General features: G+C 38.7%; 1 long non-coding RNA gene across 21 annotated transcripts in view; it reads left to right on the plus strand.

Annotated features, from left to right (window-relative positions):
• Positions 1-23,733, plus strand: part of LOC126077941 (uncharacterized) — a 134,204-nt gene that overhangs the window by 72,297 nt on the left and 38,174 nt on the right. For 15 of the 21 annotated variants that reach the window (XR_007517893.1, XR_007517895.1, XR_007517900.1 and 12 more), the window contains one exon: positions 1,877-2,028. The exons of 1 other annotated variant lie outside the window; for it this stretch is intronic. This is a non-coding gene — a long non-coding RNA (uncharacterized LOC126077941). Of the gene's footprint in view, positions 1-1,876; positions 2,029-3,595; positions 6,326-13,833; positions 15,109-23,733 lie in introns of those variants that run through there. 5 more of the 21 variants (XR_007517899.1, XR_007517901.1, XR_007517902.1 and 2 more) reach the window with 4 other exon arrangements.

Here is a 23,733-nt window from a genome sequence, read left to right on the forward strand (position 1 = left end):
TTGGCTGAAGGGTGAACCTTAGTAGTGACTTCATTACTGAGCTATAACGGTGTCTGGGGGCTGTATTCTCGGGCTTTCTCTAGTCTCTGTCAGGCCAGTAAGTCTTTTTTTTTTTTTTCTTTTTGTGAGTTAGAATTTTGACCTGCATTTTTCTCCAGCTCTGTCTGGACCCTCTATCATGATCCCTGTCAGATCAGTTGGTGGTGGTAGCCAGGCACCATTTAGTTGTGTTAGACTCAACCTAGGGGAGACTCTGGTAGTTGTAGTCCTTCAGCCCGAGAAGCTGACTTCTGTATTTCCTTTTAGTGTGGCCTCATCTATTTCCTCAGTCCAGCGCTTCTGCTTAGGAGTACTTTTTGTGAAGTGCTGAAACTGACTCTGAGGCAAGGAGTCCTTATTTTTCCTAACGCTCACCAGAACATTTCCCTACCGTTAATCTCACTTTCTTCCTTCCTCCCTCCCTCTTTCATTCCTTCTTTTCTTCCTTATTGGAAAAATTTCCTTTCACTTCAGAAAATTATTCTACTACCACACGGGGCGGGGGGTGGGGGTGGGGGGGGGTGGGGAATCTATTGAGATCAACATCTCTGGAAAAGATTCCTTGACACATTTTGCTTATTTTTCAGCTGCCCTGGAAGGGGTGTTTTGACCTGCTTTTCTGCTCTCAGTGTTCTAAAAGTCTCTACACTTTATTTTTTTTAATTTATTAATTGGTGGAAAAACTTAAGGAAATTCTAATAATAAAAAGGCCTGTAGTGAAATGACTTCTTCCTTCCCCTGTTTCCAATTTACCAAGTTTCTTACCCCATTGTCATGTATATCCTTCTACAATTTGTTTATGCATACACCCTTACCCCCTTGCCATCCAGCCGATTCCGACTCATAGGGACTCTACAGGATAGAGTAGAACTGCCCCATAGAGTTTCCAAGGAGCGCTTGGTGCATTTGAACTACTGACCTTTTGGTTAGCAGCCATAGCACTTAACCACTACACCCCCAGGGTTTCCTATGCATACACAAGCAAATACAAATATGAATTCTTACTTATTTTCCATTTTTTTAATGGAAAAGGTATACCATATGGCTTGCATTTTGATTTTTTGTTTTCACTTTACAATATCTTAAAAGACTTTGAAAATTTTGACACTGAACGGTTCCTTATTCTTTTATCTTGTTGTACAACATTCCATTGTATGGGTAACTCATTTAACCAGTCTCCTATAGATAAACACTAGGAATATCTCCAACTGCTAGTTCTTACCAACAGTGCTGTAATGAATCATCTTGTACTATAAGTTCTTCATTTTAAACATGGACAAGTATGTCTGTAGGACAAATTCCCAGAAACAGAACAGCTAAATCAAATGGTATTGAATTTGCAATATTGATAGATATTGACAAATGGATACCTATAAGGTTGCAGGAATTTATATTCCTACCAATGAAGTTTGAAAATGTCTGTTTGCCTACAGCCTTGCTAGAATAGTGTATTATTAAGTTTTTAGATTTTAGCCATGTTGATAGGTAAGACATAATATCAGTGTCATTTTAATTTTTATTTCTTTTCTCATGAGTGAGGTTCAGTACATTTTCATGGGATTATGAGCCATTTTTATATAATTTCCTTTGAAGTTTGTTCATATCCTTTGTCTCTTTTCTTTTGGGTTATGGATCTATATAATCACTGAAATCATGTTTTAGGAGCATTATTATATATTAATTTCATTTTCTCTGTTATATGAATTGAAAATATATTTTTAAAAGTTCATTTTTTTGTCTTTTGACTTTGCTTTTATTTTTGTCATGTAGAAGTCTTTCTTCTTAATGTAATCAAAATTGTCTATCTTTTCTTTTATGACTACTGGATTTTGAGCAGTGCAGCAAAACCTGAGACAGCCCGAGCCTGTGTAAGGTGGAAACCTGTCAGAAAAGGAAAGCTCAAACATTTTCCACTAAAACTAGCAATAAAAAAGTGGTAAGAACGCACCCTGTCAAAGGTGGAGAACTTGTGAGACCCAGAAATACAAGGTAGTCCTTTCGAGTTCTGGCTCATACAGATTTCAATGTATTTTGAAAGAATTCCTTGACAGCAAGGTTATAAAGGATTTCTCCCACATTTTCTTATATGATTAATTATTTACATGTAAATCTATGATTGCTTTAGAATTTGTCCTGATGTATAAGGTATGTTACAAACACACAATACAATCTCTCTTGAACAAATATGTCTTAGAAGCAGTACAACCAGAATGCTCCTTAGAAGCAAGGATGGAGACACTATGTCTCACGTACTTTGGACATGTTGTCAGAAAGGACCAGTCCCTGAAGAAGGACATCATGCTTGGTAAAGTACAGGGTCAGCATAAAAGAGCTAATTGAAGAAAATATCATGTTCAATAGCAGCATAAAAATAAAATACCTATGTGTATACTTAATGACACACGTGCATGATCTGTATAAATACACCTTTAAAACTGCTGAAAAATGTGAAGAACTATTGAACAAATTGAAAGATATATCACGTTTTGGGTAGGAATAGCTAATAAAGATACCACTTCTTCCTAAGTTAATTTATAAATTGGCATCCCAATAAAAGGATCAATAGTTTTTTGTTTTTTTTAACACATTAATGCAAAAGGAACCCTGGTGGTACAATGGGTAAGTGCTCAGCTGCTAACCAAAAGGTCGTTGGTTTGAGCCAGGGCTTCATACTGATTTGTTCCAGTTCGAACTCCTGCTGGGAATTTGCATTTCCACCCCAGATACACTGAATCAGAATCTACATTTTAACAAGATCCCCAGGTGATTTTTACGTATGATAAATTTTGAGAACCACTGCTCTGCTAGTGGTTCTCAGAACTGGTCCCTAACCAGCAGCATTGGCAACACCTGGGAACTTGTTAGAAAGGCAAATTCTCAGCAGGGGTTTGAACCAGAACAAAAGGTTTGAAACCTTGGTTTGAACCCACCCAGTGGTTCCTCGGGAGAAAGACCTGGAGATCTGCTTTCATAATGATTACAGCTAAGAAAACCCTATGGGGAAGTTCTACTCTATCATGTGGGGTCACTATGAGTTGGGATTGACTTGATGACAACCAACAATGACAAGTTAATACAAAATAACACATGAAAAAATAAATATGAATAGTTAATAAAATTCTGAAAAAGAACATTGAAGAAGGATTAGTACTATGAGGAGTTAAATCTATTACAGAACCTCAGGGCTCAATACAGCATGCTATGAGTGCATAAACAGACCAGAGGAATAAATAGGAAGTTTAGGAAAGAGACACCAGAAAAATAATGGAAATTTTGTACATGTTAAGGGTAGCATCTCAACCTAGTAGAGATAAGATGATATTGGGACAACTTATTTATATTAAACTGTAAATTGTGAATCATCCTATAAACATGGAGAAACTTCTAAAATGTACCGACGTAGTCCCACATCATGGAAAGGCTAAATGAGATTGAAAAAGGGCTTTGGGGACTGATTAAATTCACAATTTCAGCTCCCATGCTAAAATGAAACAAGTTGCTAAACTCCTATACTGATGAGGACAGAACCTACATGTACCCCCTTTCCATTCCCTAGTATATAGGTGCATGGAGCGGAAGGAAAATCAGGATTCCAGGAAGACTCATTAACTACCTCTGATATGCAGATGACAGAGCCTCGCTGACAGAGAAGAGAACTTGAAGCACTTACTGATGAAGATCAAAGACTGCTGCCTTCAGTATTCATTACAGCTTAAAATAAAGGACAAAAATCCTCACAATTCGACCAATAAGCAACACAATGATAAATGGAGAAAAGACTGACGTTGTCAAGGATTTCATTTTACTTGGATTAACGATCGATGCACGTGGAAGCAGCAGTCAAGAAATCAAAGGACATATTGCATTGGGCAAATCTGCTGTAAAAGACCTCTTTAAAATGTTACAAAGCAAAGATGTCACTTTGAGGACTAAGGTGTGCCTAATCCCAAGTCCTGATATTTTTAATCACCTCATATGCATGCAAACTCTGGACAATGAAAAAGGGATACTGAAGAAGAGTTGGCACATTTGAATCATGGTATTGGTGAAGAATATTGAATATACAGTAAAACTTGTGAAAGCAGGAATGTCTGTATGGTGGAAACCAGTCAGAGAAAGAAAATCCAACACTAAAAAGAGTCAGGAGTCTTAGTAGAGAACGCTAGCAAGCACCCTGTCAAAAGTGGAAAACTTGGGAGACGAGGAAAAAAGAAGACAGTCCTGTCGAGTTGTGATTCTCACACATTTCACTGTATCATGAGCTGCGAGAAGAATGCACAAATCTGTCTTGGAAGAAGTACAGTAAGAATGCTTCTTAGAAGCAAGGCTGGGGAGACTTGTTTCACTTACTTTGGACATGTTATCAGGAGGGACCAATCCCTGGAGAAGGACATCATGCTTGGTAAAGTAGAGGGCCAGTGAAAAAGTGGAAGACCCTCAACGAGATAGACTGACACAATGGTTCCAACAATGAGCTCAAGCATACCTACTATTGTGAGGATGACACAGGATCAGGCAGTGTTTCATTCTATTATACATCGGGTCTCTATGAGTTGGAAGCAACTCGACCATGCTTAACAACAACATCTACACTGATCAGGACAGAACTTACATGTATCACTTTTTCATTCCCCAGTGTATAGGTGTATGGAGGGGGAAGGAAATCAGATTTTTACAAAGGCAAAGTAGAATATTTATAGCCTCTAGGAATCATTATAAAAATTGCCTTTAAACAATCCATCATGTTTATGGAGGCAGCAACATGGCATTCTTGAACAATTAAAAAAAAAACCTGTTTTACTCTGTTAGCATAAGGGCAGATTTACAGGATTGCTGTCCTTTATTGTCTTCCGAATAATGTTTGCTTCACTCTAAGACTACCATGGAGAAGAAGTGTAGGCTATTGAGAGTACGCCGGTGTGCAGGATATAGGTGTAAGCAAGCTGTGCATAGTGTTATTACTTTCATTAGCTCTCAGGAATTCTTAGGGAAGTAGCTTGGCTCATGGACGTAGAACCAGGTTTTTCATCTTCAGGTGTTTTTTTTTTTGGGTTTGTTGCTTTATTGCTTTGCTTGCCTAATTTCACTTTCACCCATTTTCTAGGTTAAATTTGAATAAAATTTCTTCAAATCTTTCTGAGATATCAGGCAAGACAGCAGTGTTGTGTAGATGAACTAATTCAGGGTCTTAAAGTCATTTGATTCAAGGTGCAGTATAAATGCAAAGCAGGATGCACCGTAAAGCAAAATGCTAATTATTGCAGGCAGTGCAGATGCTGCTTTTAAAGGTACCAGATGTGTATCACCTCTCAGTATTGTGGGCTGGTTCTTGGAAGAGAACATGAGGCGTGTGAATGGTGTAAACTGAGTAGAACAAATCACTTGAAAGAATAAAGTACCAAGCAAGCAGAGTTTCGATTATCCTCAGAAAAATTAGAAAACCACCTTCTGGAAGACAGCCAGGGTGAACGGGCAACAAAATTCTGGTAAAACACTGGGTCCAAAAAAAATTTTTTTAAATACACTTGAATTATATATATTTTTATATATATAGTTTTCTTTGAACATTGCTTTGTGGTTTAATAAGATTTTGAAATTCCACTTAGCAGATTTGGACACAAGTATGAGAATTTTTTAAGATAACTTTTTCCAGTGTAGGGTCATGATTTTAGAGCAAAGCTGAGTATTTGGTTTATTCAGATTTATCATGTGCTGTGTCTAGGAAGGAGCCCTGGTAGCACAGTGGTTAAGAACCCAGCTACTAACCAAAATGTAGGCAGTTCAAATCTACCAGCTGTTCCTTGGAAACCCTATGGAGCAGTTCTACTCTGTCCTATAGGGTCGCTATGAGTTGGAATTGACTCGCGGCAACAGGTTTGTTTTTGGTATGACTAGGCAAACATACAGGTCTTCTTGGAAAAATTGACTTGCTTTCAACTATTCACAAGATTAAGTTGGCCTTCTAATTAATTGATTTGTATCACATATTCCAAAAGAATGTGTCCAGAAGGGACACATCAATACAGGCTAACATACCAGAAAAAAATATTTGAGACCCTGAAATGAAAAAGAAGGTATATGCTAACCACAAGGACAACTTTCATTGCTCTAATTAGACGTAAGACTTTCCCTGCAGCTATGTCAGGGGGGGAACCTAGTAAGTTGCATAATTTTTGTTATCAGGAAGGGAGAAGCATACCAGTTCTTAAAAAGGTACGGCTTTTGCTTTTTCTTCTGAATGAAATTTAATGCATGGGATCAAATGAAGGGATATCCAAGCAATATAATGTACTGTGTTTCTTATGACACGGTTTTACAAAAAATCAAGAAATTTGTGATATAAGTTTGACTCAGTTCTCAGTATTATAATATCATATTATGAAATATGGGAGATAAAAAAGAACCCAAAACTTCACAAATATTTGTTGTTGAGATTTCTTATCCCATGGAAAAGTTTTGTATATAGATATCACAGAGACTTCAAGGTTTAATATGGATACAGAAATATACAAAAACAAATATTTTGGAAGATTGTATCCTATATATCCTATACAGAAATGTCCACCCCTTGAAATGCTTTATCATTACTAGGCTACTTTCTTGATGGAAACCCTGGTGATGTAGTGGTTAAGAGCTACGGCTGCTAACCAAAGGTCAGCAGTTCGAATCTGTGAAGGCGCTCCTTGGAAACTGTATGGGGCAGTTCTACTGTGTCCTATAAGGTCACTATGAGTTGAAATTGACTCTATGGCAATGTGTTTTTTCAGGCACTTTCTTGGTTATTTTTTCTAAACAGGATCCATTATCTACTTCTATAACTCCATTCTGTCTAGCATAATTTCTTCCATATTTAATTTTTGAACTATTTCCTCAAAAAGAAAAAAAAAAAAAAAGGCAGGGTGTATAGGATGAGTCCCCGTTAGTGAATTGGTGATTCCAGGCACTGAGTTGAGTTACCTACCGCAAGGACCAGTGAAGGCAGTGAAGAAGAGAAACACTTTCCGTAAATGTCCCTTCCCATATCCTCCCTCTCATTCCCAGCACATTATCTTGCCTTCTATTTCACAGAGAATAAAGAAGCCGTGACTCAGAAATGGCCTCTACTTCTTGTTCTGCCCCTACCAAGTGCCTGCCTTCCATCCTTGCTCCTTCCCTCCTCTCATCTGGGTCAAGCATCCAGTTTTACCTGGAATCTCAACCTATCTGCCTTTTCCGGAACCTCTCTTCATAATCACTCTTGATTTCTCTTTCATTTTTAACCTCTGCTTCTTTCCATCAGTCTTTGACCGTGATGACATCTTTGGGAAAGCAGCGGTTACAATGATGACAACTGTACTTTTATGCCAAATTTCGTCTTTCCCTTCCTAGTCAAACCTCGTGACAGGTGGTTTACAGCCTGTTTCCACTTTTCATCTCCCAAACTTTCTTCAGTTTGCTGCCTCTGGCTTTTGCCTTCTCTCTGCATTACAAAGCTCTTGCCAAAATCACTAAGAATGTTCTTGTTGCTAAATCCTCTGGATACAGTGGAGCCCTTTGACTTTACTCTCTCTGAAAGTGGTCCTCAGGTGGTAGAAATGATTAAAGCACTCTGCTGCTAACTCAATGTTTGGAGGTTCAAGTTCAGAGGTGCCTCAGAAAAAAGGCCTGGTGATCTGCTTCCAAAACAGCAGCCGTTGAAAACGCTTTGGTGCACAGCTCTACTCTGACACTCATGGGATCACTGTGAGTTGGAATCAACTCTATGGCGTCAACTGATTCCCTTCTTGACATTTTTTTCTCTTCATTCCTCTGACATTTTGCCTTCATGACTTCCTACTATCTGATGACTAATTTCACAAAGGACTTTTGTGAGTTTCTTGTCTTCTTAAATGTTGGTGAAATTCTATTCCTGGCTTTCTTTTCATTTCACACAGCCCACTTGCTGTGGGGAACCTTATCTACTCCCATGCTTTAATTACTATCTCTCTTAGGTAGCTAATGCTGCTGCAACAAAAATACCACATATAGATGGCTTTAAAGAACAGGAATTTATTCTCTCGTGGTTCAGGAGTCCTTCATGTTTTTGGTATGTCTCTGTGTCTATTCTGCTCTTTTTATAACTCAGAAGTCATTAGGTTTAGGACCCACCCTATTCTGGCATGATCTTAATAACAAAAGAAAACCCATGTTTCCAGTGAGGTTATGTTTACTGGACCAGGGGTTAGGATTTTAACACATATTTTTGGGGAACACCATTCAATCCATACCACTGTTTTTCTTGTGAACTTCAGATTTTCATAGCCAACTGCTCATTACATAAACTCAGGCACCCTAAATAGAGCAAGTCCAAGTCTGAACTCATATGAACTTAAATGTTTTTCCCCAACTTGCCCCTTCAGTGTATCCCACTACCATGTACCCAGAAATGCAGGCATCATCCTTGGCTTTCCCTCTCCATCAGTCAACCCCCCTCCAGTTAGTCACGAAGTTCTGTTGATTCTTCCTCTTAACTATCTCCCAAGCAGTTGTCTCCATCTCCCTGGCTACTGTCCTGGATCAAGCAATTACTGTCTCTGACCTGGAATACTTCTATCACCTCCTTGTCTCCCTATCTGTGCCCTTGATCCTCCCTCATTGGTTCTCATTGCAGCCTGTGAGATCTTGGTACAAAGCAAATTGGATCATGTCATTTCTATGCTTGAAAATCTTCAGAGACACTCTGTTACCCTCATGAAGATGTTCTAACTCCCTGATGAGGCTCAGAAGACCTTTCATGACCTTGTCCTTGTTTTCCTGTTTAGCATAATTTCTTGAGTATGCACTGGCTATAGAGAACTTAAGGAGCCCTGGTGACGCTGTGGTTAAGCACTTAGCTGCTAACCTAAAGGTCAGGAGTTCAAACCCACTAGCCACTCCCTGGGAGAAAGATGTAGCTGGCAGTCTGCTTCCATAAAGATTTACAGTCTTGGAAACCCTATGGTGCAGTTACACACTGTCCTGTAGGGTTGACTCCACAACAGTGGGTTTGGTTTTGGGTTTATACGGAACTTACTTCATTTCCCCAGCATATGGACACAAAATGTATAGTTAGGAGCGCAGACGCTGGCACCAGACTACTTGGCTTCAGATCCCAACTTTGTCACTTAATAATGTCACTGCTTCAGGCAGTTTACTAAACCTCTTTGTCTCAGCTTCCTTGTCTATAAAAATTATATTATAATTTCTTGTCTATATAAAATAGGATTATTGTGAGGATTAAATGAGCTAATGTATGTAAAACACTCAGAGCAGTGCTGGGGCATAATAAGTATTCAGTAAGCAGCACTTAGCATTGAAAAGATTGTGACAACTCTGCATTTGTAATTCAAAACAAAAATAATTCTAAAGTATATAGTACAATTTAGGCAGTTAAAAAAAAAAAAAAAAAAAAAAACCCTGTTGCGGTCTAGTCGATTCCAACTCATAGCAACACTGTAGGAAGGGGTAGAACTGCCCCCTAGGGTTTCCAAGGAGCAGCTGGTGCATTTGAACTGCCAACCTTTTGGTTAGCAGCTGAGCTCTTAACCACTGGGCCACCAGGGCTCCATCAGCTCTTTCGAGCCTAACAAAAATAGACTTGGGGGGTGGGCACGAGAGAGCAGCACACTTTAGGACAGCCACACAACTCCACAACGATCAGAGGCAAGGTATCTTTTTTGAACAAAAGCTTGGTAAGATGAGAGACCAAAGTGGTGCATGTACACGTTTGTCAATTAGACTATTTCTTGATTGATTACTTGATTTTTCAGTGAATGTTACTTTCATCTTTTTTGAAAATGCCAAATTGAGAAAACAAACAATTTCTTGCCCCTGCTTTGTTGGTGAAGTGTTTCCAGGTTTAACCTGGGTTTTTAGTCCAATGCATGTTTTTCCCTCTGTCTAAAACATTCTTCCCTTCCTCGTTGCCTCTTTCTGAGCCGAATTCTATCCATCATGTAAGTCTCAATTCACATACTACTGTTTTTCAAAGGCTGTCCTTGACTGGAGTCTGAGCTCACCCTTTGAGTATATCCTCTCATTTCATGTTGTATTCCCCAATTTGGGCACGTACTACTTTGTGTCATAACTTCCCCTTTACATGTGGTATCTCCCATTACAATGCTATTACCATGAAGGCTAGGGCTCATTTCATCCTGTCCACATTATTGTCACCTGTGCCTGACATAGTATATGTTGGGTTAATAGAGCGTGAATGACTGTCAAGAATTTCACTTTTCTTTACACATCATCTCACAAAGACAGAAATAATTCTGTGAAACAGTATTAGTCCCTGGCCTACGACGTATTCGAGTTACAACGAACTGCACTTACGACCATCCATTTTTAAGAGTGATTTTTGTATTTTTTATGTATGTATGTATTAAAATATATCTGTAAGTTTGTATGTAGTGTTTCTAACACCCAAGAACAAGTAAGATCAGATTTATAAAGATACTGATAATAAATAGCAATAATAATGAAAACTAAAATAATGAGGTATTCGACTTAAATCAGAACCGACTTAGGACCCAGTCATTGGAACGAAAACCAGTTGTAAGTTGAGGACTGTTGTTAGGTGCCATTGAGTCCGTTCTGACTCATACTGACCCTGTGTATAATAAAATGAAACAGTATCCTCTGGTTCTGCTCCACCCTCACAGTCTTTGCTGTGTTTGAGACCATTGTTGCAGCCACTCTGTTGATCCATCTTGTTGAGGGTTTTCTTCTTTTTTGCTAACCCTCTACTTTACCAAGCATGATGTCCTTCTGATAACATGTCCAAAGTACATGAGACAAAGTCTCACCATCCTTGTGTCTAAGGAACATTCTGGCTGTACTTCTTCCAAGACAGATTCATTCGTTCTTGTATTGAATATTCTTCGCCAAAACCATAATTCAAAGGCATCAGTTCTTCTGTGGTCTTCCTTATTACTGTCCACCTTTGGCATGCATATGAGGTGACTGAAGACACCATGACTTGGGTCTAGTTCACCTTAGTCCTCAAGGTAACATCTTAGCCTTTTAACACTTCAAAGAGGTCTTTTGCAGAAGATTTGCCCAATGCAACATGTCATTTGATTTCTCGACTGCTGCTTCCATAGGAGTTGATTGTGGATCCAAGTAAAATGAAATCCTTAACAGCTTCAATCTTTTCTCCATTTACCATGATGTTGCTTATTGGTCCAGATGTGAGGATTTATGTTTTCTTTATGTTTAGGCAAAATCCATACTGAAGGCTGTGGCCTTTGATTTTCATCAGTAAGTGCTTCAAGTCCTCTTCACTTTCAGCAAGCAAGGTTGTGTCATCTGCATATTGCAGGTTGTTAGAGTCTTCCTCCAATCTTGATGCCCCTTTCTTCTTCACATAGTTCAGCTTCTCAGATTATTTGCTAAGCATATAGACTGAATAAATATGGTAAAATGATACAAGCTGTGAACTGCCTGTATCTTAAAAATACCATTTGTTTATTTGACTTTTTCTTTTGACATGGTGGCTCTGCCTAAAACACCACTCATAACCCAATGAATCACTAGTTTGGTCTTTTCTTTTTTTCAAATTAAAATGATGGAAATGAGGTAATGAGTCTTAAGGGTCATTGTTGGAGAACCTTTTCAAAATGCGACAGGGATTTTTTGTATGCTGGGTTATGAGAACCAGGTATGAAGGCATTGCTCTTGAATCTGTTGTCTTCAGTCTCCTCTAATATGCCTAATGGAGGGACTGTCAGTCTGGGACTGACTGGTAGGGAAGGCATTTCTGGCTAGGAGCCCCTCCAACCAGGCTCTTGGGGCAACTGAGTGTTCATCTGCATGCAGAACAGTTCCTGTGTCTCAGACTTGAAGGCCCCTGGGATGCCTCTGATTCCCTGTTTGGCAATAAGGTTCTGAGATTTCATCTCACCATTATAAATTATTCAACAAACATTTATAAATTCTTCCTAGGAGGTTTGTACTAGTGCCTGTAGAGGCATTATGTGATACACAAAAGACAAAGACATGGTCCTGCCCCTCAGAAGTGTAATCAGATGTCACCTGCTGCTCTTAAGAACCTGCACCCTACATCTTAAGGGAAATCCAGTACCTGCCCCAGGAGTTCTGAAAATGTCCAGGGAGTTTGCTTCATCAAATCAACCTGGGCCCTGGTTTCCTACTGACACTGTTCCTTATCTTATGTCTTGTTATCCCTTCATCCCTGCCCTGGAATCTAACCAGACACAGGATACCATTTCTTTATGATTCTTTCCCTCTCACAATCCCAAAATATCGCTCTGTGAAGCATCTGTGTGTGGCAGCTTTTTACTGAAGTAATGAGTAACAGCAAGAGAAGTTTCTTGGTGTTCCCTCTTCAAATAATCTAAAATTGCAAATTAGGCTCTTTAAACGTCCATAAGTTATTTCTCTCAACTTAAGTTCTGGATGCCTGCTATGTTTTTGGCCCTCTTGTTCCTTTCTCTCTTTGCTGCCTTTCAGCCACTCCAAAAAAGAAAAATAATATTCTTCTCATACTTGTTTATGCTGAGCAATCCAGCTCTCTCCATTCCAGACCCATAAGTTCTGCTTGGGCTTCTTCTCTTAGCTATTATAGGTAGTCCCCGACTTACAATGTAGTCAAGTTATGACAAACTGCACTTATGACAGTCCATTTTATTTCTTTGGACATCTTGTTGTTAGTAATATGTATTACACACAATGTTGCAGCTTGTAATTCGATGATGTTATCATTCTCAGATGTTCACTTCTAGATGTTCAATTTTATGATTTACTGTACAAAACACTGCTGTATAAATTTAGTTTTCTGAACCAAAAATCAGGGGCTTCAGTTTCTTCAAAACATGGACCCAAATGCTGATTGCTTTGCTAAAATTGGTAAGCAGATTTGGGAAGTAGGGAGATGTTACCATGAAACATATGAAGAAAAAAAGAAAAAGGCCATACAGGTAACCCTAATTTTCTGATTAGAAACACCATCCCCATTCCCAAGGATAATCCAGATGACCCAAAACCTTCCATGAGTGGAGTTACTACCTACCACACTGACAAAATGCTGATATTGTCTAGCTCTTCTGCGTTGTTGGAATAAATTTTTATGATTTATGTATTTTTTATGTATGTATGTATTAAAACATACCTGTAAGTTTATATGCAATATTTCCAACCTTCAAAGACAAATAAAGATCAGATTTATAAAGATACTGATAATAAAAGGCAATAATAATGAAAACTAAAAAAAAAAAAAGAGGTATTCGACTTACGTCAGAATTGACTTAGAGCTATGGGAATGGAACCCATTATAAGTCGGGGAATACCTGTATTCACTAATGTATTCCACTAAACAACTCACCAATTACTCCAAGCCCCACTCATTGTCTTTTCTCCCTGATTATGTGACTTATCTCACCACAATACCCCCACCACAAAGGCAGAAGTGAATATAGCCACATTTGATTAAAATAACATTTTCTCCCATTTCCATTAAAGAGTTTTGAGGCTTAGAAAAAACTTGGAAGAAGACTGTTTACTGAATTCTTTAGTTCAGTCCATGAAGGACAAGGGCCAAGCCTTGTTCATCATTGTATTCCTACACAGAGTAGGCACTCAACACATATTTATTACATAGATGAGCTTACAATTTCCAGAAGAACTGCCCTGGAGTTAAAATGCACTCATCTTTTCCTTCAATAGCTCAGCACTACCTAATGCTCATGTTATCTAATGTATACTCTCTTCTACTTATCATTTCAGAACGTTATTAGTTTGCAAACAGGTATAGTCATCTGGCTTGTATTCCCTTCACAGCATTCTCATTGACATCGAAGTCAAAACAGTGAGGGTCTGGCAAACGTATTGACTTCGCAGACTGTGGTGTTGTTCTCTTCAGGGGCTGTGGTTGCCAACATCCCCAATATGGAATGAACTTTTGACTCTGGGCTCAGCACAAAGCCTCAAGCTGTTCCCTGTAGGAGTGAAGAGCTTGGATGAAGTTAAGGACTTTAGTGGTTTTTGCTAATGCTTTAAGGCAGATTCACCTGTATTTGCAACAGCAAGAAGAAATGTGCCTAAGAAGCACGCAGAGTAGCCAAAGATCAAGGCTTGTTTTGAATATGCCATCCAAGATTCCTGGGAATGCAGTTATTGGAACCAATGTTTGACAATTGCTTTTTTTTTTTTTTCTTTAAATAAACCCCAACAACTTTGCCACCAGCAATTGTCTCCTGTGTGTTTATAAGGAATCGTGTCCTTGAAAGGAATTTTACCTCTTTTACATAGTCTGCTTATCTTCTCAGGTGCAATGATCTTTCAAAACCATTTTAACTTAATGAAATTACTAACCTGGACTGAAAAGCTTAACTTTTGAATAGGGCATTTCTTTACTTCCAAAGTAGCTTTTCAATGAGAAAACTGACTGTGATATAGCTGTTGACCTTAAAGATGAAATATTTGCCTTTCCGTGCTGTGTGCTTTCTCAGGAGAAAGTTGTGCTATTTCCCCCGTCCTTCAGTGAAATATGATGGTCCTGCACATAGGTAGAGTGCTGTGGATTTTAGATCAACAATGTCACAGGTGTCCTTAGTTCCATCACCCACTGCCTGCGTTTTGTTTGGGAGCCAGGTCAGAAGAGCTGCTGGTGCTGTCTGAGCAGATTTCTTTGTTGTGTTGGAGTCTCACTTTGAAAACCGTAAGAGCTGCTACTCAGTAAAAAAATAATTGTTGTGTTTCATTTTCATATTGGTATTGAGACTCCAGCCGTGTGCATGGCAGCATGCTCTGGAGGAAGGTTTTAGGAGCCTCCATAATTTCTCCCTGACCCCAGCTGGAGATCAGTTTATGTCCTGAAGCTTGCAGATGAATAGCCCTTGTAATTCCCATCCTAGTGTGGCTTGCCCCTAACTGAAGAGGAAATCTGAAAGGTGTTTTGAAATGTTATTCCTCTGCAAGCAGGAAGAGAAACGCCTTCGATTAAAAGCCTCCTTATTTGCTAAAAAGAGAAAGCATTCTGTGTGTCGTATTAGAATGCTGTTCAACAACTCTAACCCATTATGGTGTTTATGGTCCATTTGTGATTTTGTTCTCTCTCCTTTCCTTTAACATATCATTTTATTCACTCAATAACTTAATCATTCTATCATTCTTTATTCATGTATTCTTTTATTCAACACACATCTATTAAGCACCTTCGAAATGCAAGACACTGTGTAGGATAATGGACCCTGCCTTCCTCCTCAAAAATAAATAAATAAATAAATAAAATAAGTTTCTGGCATGCAGGGGCTTACTAGCTGGTAAGGCAGAGAATAATTGCACACAGGTGTATATAATAAAAAAAAAGTTTTTTTTTTTTATCATTAAAAAATGCCTTACCTTTGCATACTTTTTTACAATTTCCAAATTACTTCCACCTAGATTACGGGATTTAATTCATGTTTTCCCTACTGGAAGATCTGGGACTAGAATCCACTTTTTCCTATTTTCTTTTCTCTTGTGATTTCCATTACATTATCCTCATGCCAGTTGCATTTTACTTAGCAGTAAAAGTACACATAAAGGGTAATTTGCTTTTCTGAAGGCTTGGTCAAGGAGTATGTAAAGACATTTCATTTCCTTTCATTATAATAACCCCCCTTGTGTCACCAGAGTTGTTCGTTGCGGTGTTTCTTTACGGGCCTGTTTATTTCACTCACCCTGAGAGCATTTGGAAAAGGGAGCATGTTGTAATTAGAATGTTCACAGAGAAAATCTGGGATGTCAGACTACAGTTCCGCTGGGGATGGCACAGGAGACAAACAAAACATTCTAAAAGGTATGGGTAACCGCGACTTAAAACATGTGCAAAGAGAAAAGAATTCCCTTCTTTAGAGGATATAATTAGTTTTAAGGGACACAACAATTTGGAGAAGACTGTACCGGCCATTTAGCCCACAAAGGGGAAAAATAAAATTATATCTCCCAAATAAACTTTACTCTCAGTTACAATCTCTATGGTCTCTTTTGGCTCTAAAATTCTATGACTCTAATTATGTTTGGTGCGAATGTGTGTTTCAACTTATCTAACAAAAAAGACCACAAGGCTGCATCTAGGAAACTCAAGGTAAAATAGATGAGAACAACTAGTTATCATGACAGAAATAGAAAGCAAAGCTAGAAAATTATTATTATTACTATTTTACCTGGCTTGCGTTATTCAGGAAACTCTGGTGGCATAGCGGTTAAGTGCTATGGCTGCTAAAAGATCAGTAGTTAGAATCCACCAGGCAGTCCTTGGAAACCCTGTGGGGCAGTTCTGCTCTGTCCTGTAGGGTCACTATGAGTCAGAATTGACTTGATGGCAATAGGTTTGTTTTTTTTTTTTTTTTTGGTTTTATGTTATTCAATTCACTTCGAGTTGAATAAGTACCATCTGAAAAAAGACCCACAAAGATGAATCAATGCTGGCTGAGACAAAGCGATGGATTAACATCAACGAATTATTCCACACAGGGTAGATATACGTATTTAGTTTACCTAAAGCTTAAAGCTGTCACATTCAGTTTTTTTTTTCCTTCAGTAAAGCATCTTCATACCTGTTACCCTCCTTGTTTTCATAATAACGCTGTGATACTGTGATAGGCAATGTGTTTACCAGTGCAACCTGAACCAGAGGTTCTCAAAACATTTTTTATTCTTTTTCAAAACCCCTCGGGGACACAATACACTCAGATCAATAATAGTGCTCATGATGGCCGTGATTCTCAACAGGAGGGATTTTCCTTTCTTTGCAGGATATATATTGGAAATCTGAGGAGGGGATTAGCACTGAGTAACAAAACCCATTACCTGACTCCTAGAGACCCTGTACGACAGAGTAGAATTGCCCCATAGGGTTTCCAAGGAGCAGCTGGTGGATTCAAACTACCAATCTTTTGGTTAGCAGCCAAGTTCTTAATCACTCCGCACCAGGGCTCCTAGCATTGAGGGTGTGTGTGCGTGTGTGTGTGTGTGTGTCTGTATGTATATATATATATATATATATATATATATATATACATATATATATACGTATATATATACATATATATATACATATATATATATACATATATACACTCAACAACTCCACAAGAGAAAGAGCTGGTGCTCTGCTTCCATAAAGATTGCCTAGTACCTAGTGCAGCCTAGAAAATCTTGTAGGGCAGTTCCACTCTGTCACATGGAATCACTATGAGTCGGAATTGACTTGACGGCACCCAACAACAACAACCATATATAGGCAGTCCCTGGGTTATGAACGTTCCACTTACAGACAACTTGTACTTACCCGTTAATGTTATGTAAATTTGTCCCCACTTTGAAATGATTGAACCAACCTCTACTCACAACAAATTCTTCACCATAATCACTTTCATTTGCTACATGTGCTGCTTTTAAATTATTGAAAAGTCTTCAAGCCTTTCTTGCACTAAAGGTTAGATAAGAACCGCATGCGCCTGCTCCAACTTACCTACAAATTCGACTAAATGACTTAAAGACACAATTTAAACAACTGATCTCGTTTGTAACCTGGGGACGGCCTATATTTATATATTTATATTTTCCAGAGTGGATTTGATTTTTCCCTTGCTTTTAATCAATAAATATACTCCTCCTAATTTCTCCCGGTTTTAAATTGTTATTTCTAACTGAATGACCCTATTTGAGTATCTAGGGATACTGTAGATTTGCTGAAGAAGACACTGGAAATACCACCTGAAGAGTATAGGATTTGAGCAGAGTCTAGAAGATGGGAAGGATGTGACAGTAAGAAATTTATACTTAGTATATTAGTGCATTCTAAACAAAAGTGGTTGTTTTGAAAACTGTATAATTTCTTGCTCAAGAGAAAGCAGAACTGAGTGCCTGGAACATTAGGATAAGTGTAGGAGGAGGGAGAAGTGGAGTACTATGCCCCAGCCAGGTCACAAAGAGCCTTTTATGCTGGACTAAGCATTTTTTACATAGTGGAAACATGATAGAAAGTTTTTGAGTAGGGATATGACATGATTAGATTCTGTGTTCAATAGGTAATCGTGTAGTAACTCATTGATTGGATGGCAAGAAGATCAGTTAGGAGATAATTCCATTGCTTCATTTGAAAATACTGAGGGCAGAACTTAGGATACCTACAGGACCCTATCTGGTGGTAGCAAATACAGAAGATATTATGGAGGTAGTGTCACCAAATTTGGAACTGATTGGATATAAATTTGGGACATAGTAAGCAGAGTCAAGAATAAGTTAAGATGGTTGGTTGATCTAAGTGTACAGAATATATTTCCCACAGAAATAATACAATAGTCACGTTTTTAGTTTTACCCATAAAATACTATTTAATTCACACTGTGGCTCCTAAATAATCCCTGGCTGGTGCAAGTATTTAATGTGTTTGGCTGATGACAGAAAGGCTGGAAGTTCAAATCTATACAGAGGGACCTCAGAAGAAAGGGCTGGTGATCTACTTCTGAAGAAAACAGCCATTGAATACCCTGTGGAGCACAGTTTGACTCTGACACACAGAGTTTATTTGTCTGCGACTGGTTTACTGATGGCTTCTACATTAGAAAAGTGTCAGGAACAGAATGCAGGAATCAATGCAAAAAATGTGATGGTGAATCAACAAAGTTTGCATCAAATTGAGGATGGGAGACAAGTGAAAAAGAAGATGATTCCAAGGTTTTGAACTGGGTGAATAAAGAGATAATGATGTTATTCATGGAAAATGAAGACTTTTTGGACAAGCAGAGCTTGAGTTGGTGGAGGTGAGTCAAAGTATATTGCTTGCCAGTTCTGTGTGTATCAGTAGTGCCCTCCAACAGGCCAGTGAAAATGTGGGCCTGAAATTTAGGAATAGCTGGGTTTTAGAGAGAGAGATATACTCGTTTCCATAGAGGTGATAGTTGAAGCAGCAGGAATGGATGTAGATGCCATTGCCAAAGAATATGTATAAAAAGAGAAAAGAAGGGGCCCCAGGGAGATCTTTTCAGAACATATATGAGATCTGTAGCTAAAAAACACACTGGGTAGCGTTTGTTATCTGTTGAAATCAAAAGTGCACTACTGAAATATTCAGTTTCTCTGAAATGACAGCTGTGTGTGTGTAGGTGGTTGTATTAGTTTTCTAGGGTTGCCAAAGAAATGCCATAGCAAAGTACTAAAAATTGGGTGGCTCATAAGAACAAATTTTGAACATGGTATTGGAGAGACCAGTCCGTGGAAAAGGACATCATGCTTGGTAAAGTATAGGATCAGCGAAAAAGAGGGAGGCCCTCAACAAGATGGACTGATACAGTGGCTACAACAATGGGCTCAAACATAGCAACGACTGTGAGGATGGAACAGGACCAGGCAGTGTTTTGTTCTGTTGTACATAGGGTCACTATGAGTCAGAACTGATCGACAGCACCTAACAACAACAACAACAACAGAACAAAAATTTATTGTCTCACAGTTCTGGAGGCTAGAAGTCTTAATCCAGGGTCTTGGCTGAGCCACATTCTCTCCAAAGACCTCAGAGCCAGGCCCTTTATTTTCTTTCTTGGCTTCCGGTAGGCCCAGGTGTTCCTTGCCATGTAGATCCAACTTCTCATGTCTGTCTTTCCTCTGCCTGCATCTTTGTGTCTCTTCTCTTGTATAAGGATACCACTTAGATGGGATTAGAATGCATCTTACTCTGGTGTGCTCACAGGTTAACTAATAACATCTCCAAAGATCCTGTTTCTAAACCAGATCACATTCCCAGGTATAGGGATTAGAACTTCAGCATATCTTTTTGGGGAGCATAATTCAATCCATAACCATGGTCAAGTATTATATTGTGCTTCCCAGCATTTAAACCAAGCAGGGTAAAGTTGACATGATTTGTACATGTTCTCTGTTGTCAGCCTTGGTGTGGTGTTTATTTTCAGCTAACAGATGTTTTCTTATAAAGGTTTTTTTTTTTTTTTTTAAAAAAGAAAGCTAAAGCTCCAGGTTTGTGTAGAGGAAGTAACTCTCCTGGTTTATAAGATGCATGATTCCCAGTTTGTTTAGCCAGTGACCTCCAACTTGATTCAAAAGCAGTAGTATTCACCGCAGAATGAGAAATGATTCATTTTTGGTTTGACTTTAGCCTTGAGCCTCTTCCTAGATAAAGAATTGCCAGGTGGGCCTGATTATATGCAGAGGCTTAGAGGCTTGAACTTCTAGAAAGTGCTCTCTTAATCATTTCATTCAGATCCTTAACCTGACAGAGCCAAGAGCCCCAAAGGGGAAATGCCAAAGACTTATCTGTTACCTACCAACATCTTAAGGGATTTTGTTACTCTTGGGGCTTCTGTGGCCTGTTGAGTCCTCTGCCTTATCCCCTTTTCCATTCCCCCTCTAGTATGTTGAATGTGAAGACTAACTGATGAAAGCCACTAAATTATCATCCTTCCTAAATGAGATTCTGAAACACTTCACTTAATTCTTTCTCTCTTGCAGGGCTCTGACAACCTATCTTGCTTCTATCTCTTTTCAGCTCCATTCCTTTCACAGGCCCTTTCCAAGTACCCCCTCCCTTTTGACAGCCTATTTAGTACCCTGCTCTCCCGAGTGGAGAGAGAGTTGTTCAGCAGAGTGTCATGCTGTAATGTAAACTGGGTCCCATGGGTGCCCACTGCCTGTCCCTGAAAGCTTTTTCATCTTGTCCCTTGTTACCCCGGAGAATAATTACTTCAAAGATCAGCGCCAGTGCCTGGTATCTCAGTTTATCTCGTTACCTCCATTTTTGCCAAGCCTGCCAGTGGTGCCAGAAATCAAATGAAGGTTGCTGGCAGTATTGCCTGTCTAGCATGTTCGGCCTGTCCACTGCCTGACACTCTGATGCCCTGATTGCAAACCCTGCCATCATCTTCTTTGAATTAGCTGCACCTCCTGAAATAGCATAATGGCCGTGCAGTGCTGGAGTGCTGATGTGGAATCCTGTTTTAACTGTCTGTCAAAGCTCCGGCTAATGAATTCTATTAGCATATTAGCTTGCCAGCTTCGGGAGCCCAGAAGGAGCTGGGCAGCCAAACACAGTTGGCAAAACTGTGTTGCAGTGCTTCCGAGAACTCCTTGGCAATTGTGGCACCGGAGACTCCAGTCATGTCAATGTACACACATAGGAATGTATACTGAATTAGAAAGGTTATTTGTTACAGTATACTCCAGCAGTGGAAAATGGAATGAGAGCTGACAATTTTTGACTTTGGGGCCTACCTCAGGCATTTTAAAGAATAGGACGGCCTTGGGAGTGCTGTAAGGCACTCATAATCTAATCTTACATTCTTTTTGAAAATTAGATGTATGGAAGCAAAGACTACTTTCCACATGATTTTTTTTTTTAAAAAAAAGATGGCTTGAGATACTCATCTGGCATTAATTTCATTTTAACTGTGATGGCCAGTGATTGGCCTCATTGCTTTAATAATTGCGCATCATTCTCAGGACTGCTTGTTGAGAGTAGATGGTAGCTTAATGATTGGGACACCTCTTCCCCAACCTAGTATTAAAATTCACCTCCCCAGGGTAGCAAAATATGGTTTCCTTAGTAACAGAAAAAGCACATCTTTTTAGCAAAGAGAGACTTGAAGTGGATATATATTCATCACTGATTTTACATTAGTGTTTAGGATAAACTTACTGTAAGTGCTGATACCACGGTTGCTAGGCGACCAGGGGTGATTGTTATACCCAATATTCAACTCTTAAAGGTATGCTTAATGGGTGTAAACTTCAATTTCGTTTCAGATTAATTTAAAAATGTATGGCTTGAAATACTTTGCATTAATAAAGTTTTAAATATTGCAGCATGGTATTAACACTAAATGTGCGATAGGCACTGAATCCCAGAAAAGTTTCTTAAAACTGTATTAACTTGTAGTTAGAGCTCAAATATTCTGCCCACCAAAATAGCTTTTGAATAAATTAACAAATTAATTACCGTTATCCTCAAAGACTTGGTGAACACCTGCATGCTTCTGAGTAAAGGATCGCAGACATAGCAAATGTAATTATAAGGCCTGCAGTTGGAAGCTGTTTTTAAGTTTATTGTCTCTTGTATTAAATATGATCACTTTTCAATCTTTGCTGTTAACAGAAAAAATACATAGAGGAACTTTGAATCACTGCCTCTGATAAAAAAAGATGCGGCACTGAAATTCTAATGTCATTTATTTTGGAAAGATAGTCCACAAGAGTAGAACATAATATTTTTTTTCACCCAGAGATTGTGATGCTTAAAAATCTTTATTTTCTAATTTTAGTTTTCCTTCCTCTTGCTTATTTACTTATTTATTTTGCTGAACTATTATTCATTTGTTTCTTCTTTCTTAAAAGTGAGCCTTGTGCTTCTTTTTATGGAAAATACAGTGGGCCTGTTGTTAACTTGACCCTTTGGAAGTTGAATGAGTACAATAAAATGAAGTTAAATAGTTAATTGGATATTGTAGTCAACACTGGTTGTGGCTTATTTAATAGTAAACGCACCTGCATCTCCCCACCCACCAAATTCCTTGCTTCAGAACCCTGATTTTAATTTTATTCATGTTCATGGTGGAAGCCGGGTTCCTCTCCAGCCCCACAACAAGGTGGATCTTGACTAGTATACAGCTGAGCTAATCACAGTTATTCCAGCCCCCTTTATACTTGGATGGAGCCCTGGTGGCACAGTGGTTAAGAGCTATGGCTGCTAACAAAAATGTCAACACGTCGAACCCACCGAATGCTCCTTGGAAAACCTAAGGGGCAGTTCTACTCGGTCCTATAGGTTTGTTATGAGTTGGAATTGACTGGACGGCAACAGGTTTCGTTTGGTTTTATACTGGGATTCATTTAGGACTGGATACGTGATGTAATTCTGCCAGAAAGTTGTGAGAAAAATATTTTAGGGCATTCTGGGATAGTTTTATTCTTTTTTTCCTCTTAAAAGAAATACGAAAAAAGAACGCACCCTAATTTCCCATTCTAGCATTTAGATGTACTGTGATTATGTGATATTTGAAGCTGCTGGGCCAAATTATGACCAGAAAGGAGAAAAATGAGAATAAAAGCCTGAAGACAGTAGATAAAAAGATGTAATTACTGAGCCACTGAATTAATCAGTCCTAGAGCTTTGGACTTCTTGTTATGTGAGATAATATATTTTCCTGATTGCTTAGGCAATAAGCTTTCCATTTTTTTAGCCAAGACATCATAACAGATATTACCTTACCATCATTCTGCATTTAGGTAGGATTTAAGCAAAGACAAATGTTTATGACTTCTCATATGCTTTAGGTCATTAAAATTGAAGACAATGTACAGTACTCTCTTTTGCTTCAAATGGCTGGCTCTATATGTGTCTCCACACATGACTTCAATGCACTGATCAGATGAATTGATTTGACTGATTGTTCTGTTCATCTATTATTTGTGCCTAAGGTAGGCAAGCCCCTCTGTCAGCCACCTTGTTACACTGATGAGTGCAACACAATCCCTATTATCAAAGAGTATTTAAAAAGACAAAACTGCATTTTTTTTGCATGGAGGGCTCACTAAGAAATGCGTCTTTGGCTGGAAAGTGGAAGAAGATGATGGATAAGAATAAGAAGGGAAGAAAGAACTTAATTTGTATTTTAAGCAATAAAGCCTACCAGTAATTGCACTTTCATAAAAACGCATTGGCTCCCACGGTGTCAGTTTTCC

Source organism: Elephas maximus, chromosome 6 (genome assembly GCF_024166365.1).
Source record: "Elephas maximus indicus isolate mEleMax1 chromosome 6, mEleMax1 primary haplotype, whole genome shotgun sequence".
Lineage (NCBI taxonomy): Eukaryota > Metazoa > Chordata > Mammalia > Proboscidea > Elephantidae > Elephas > Elephas maximus.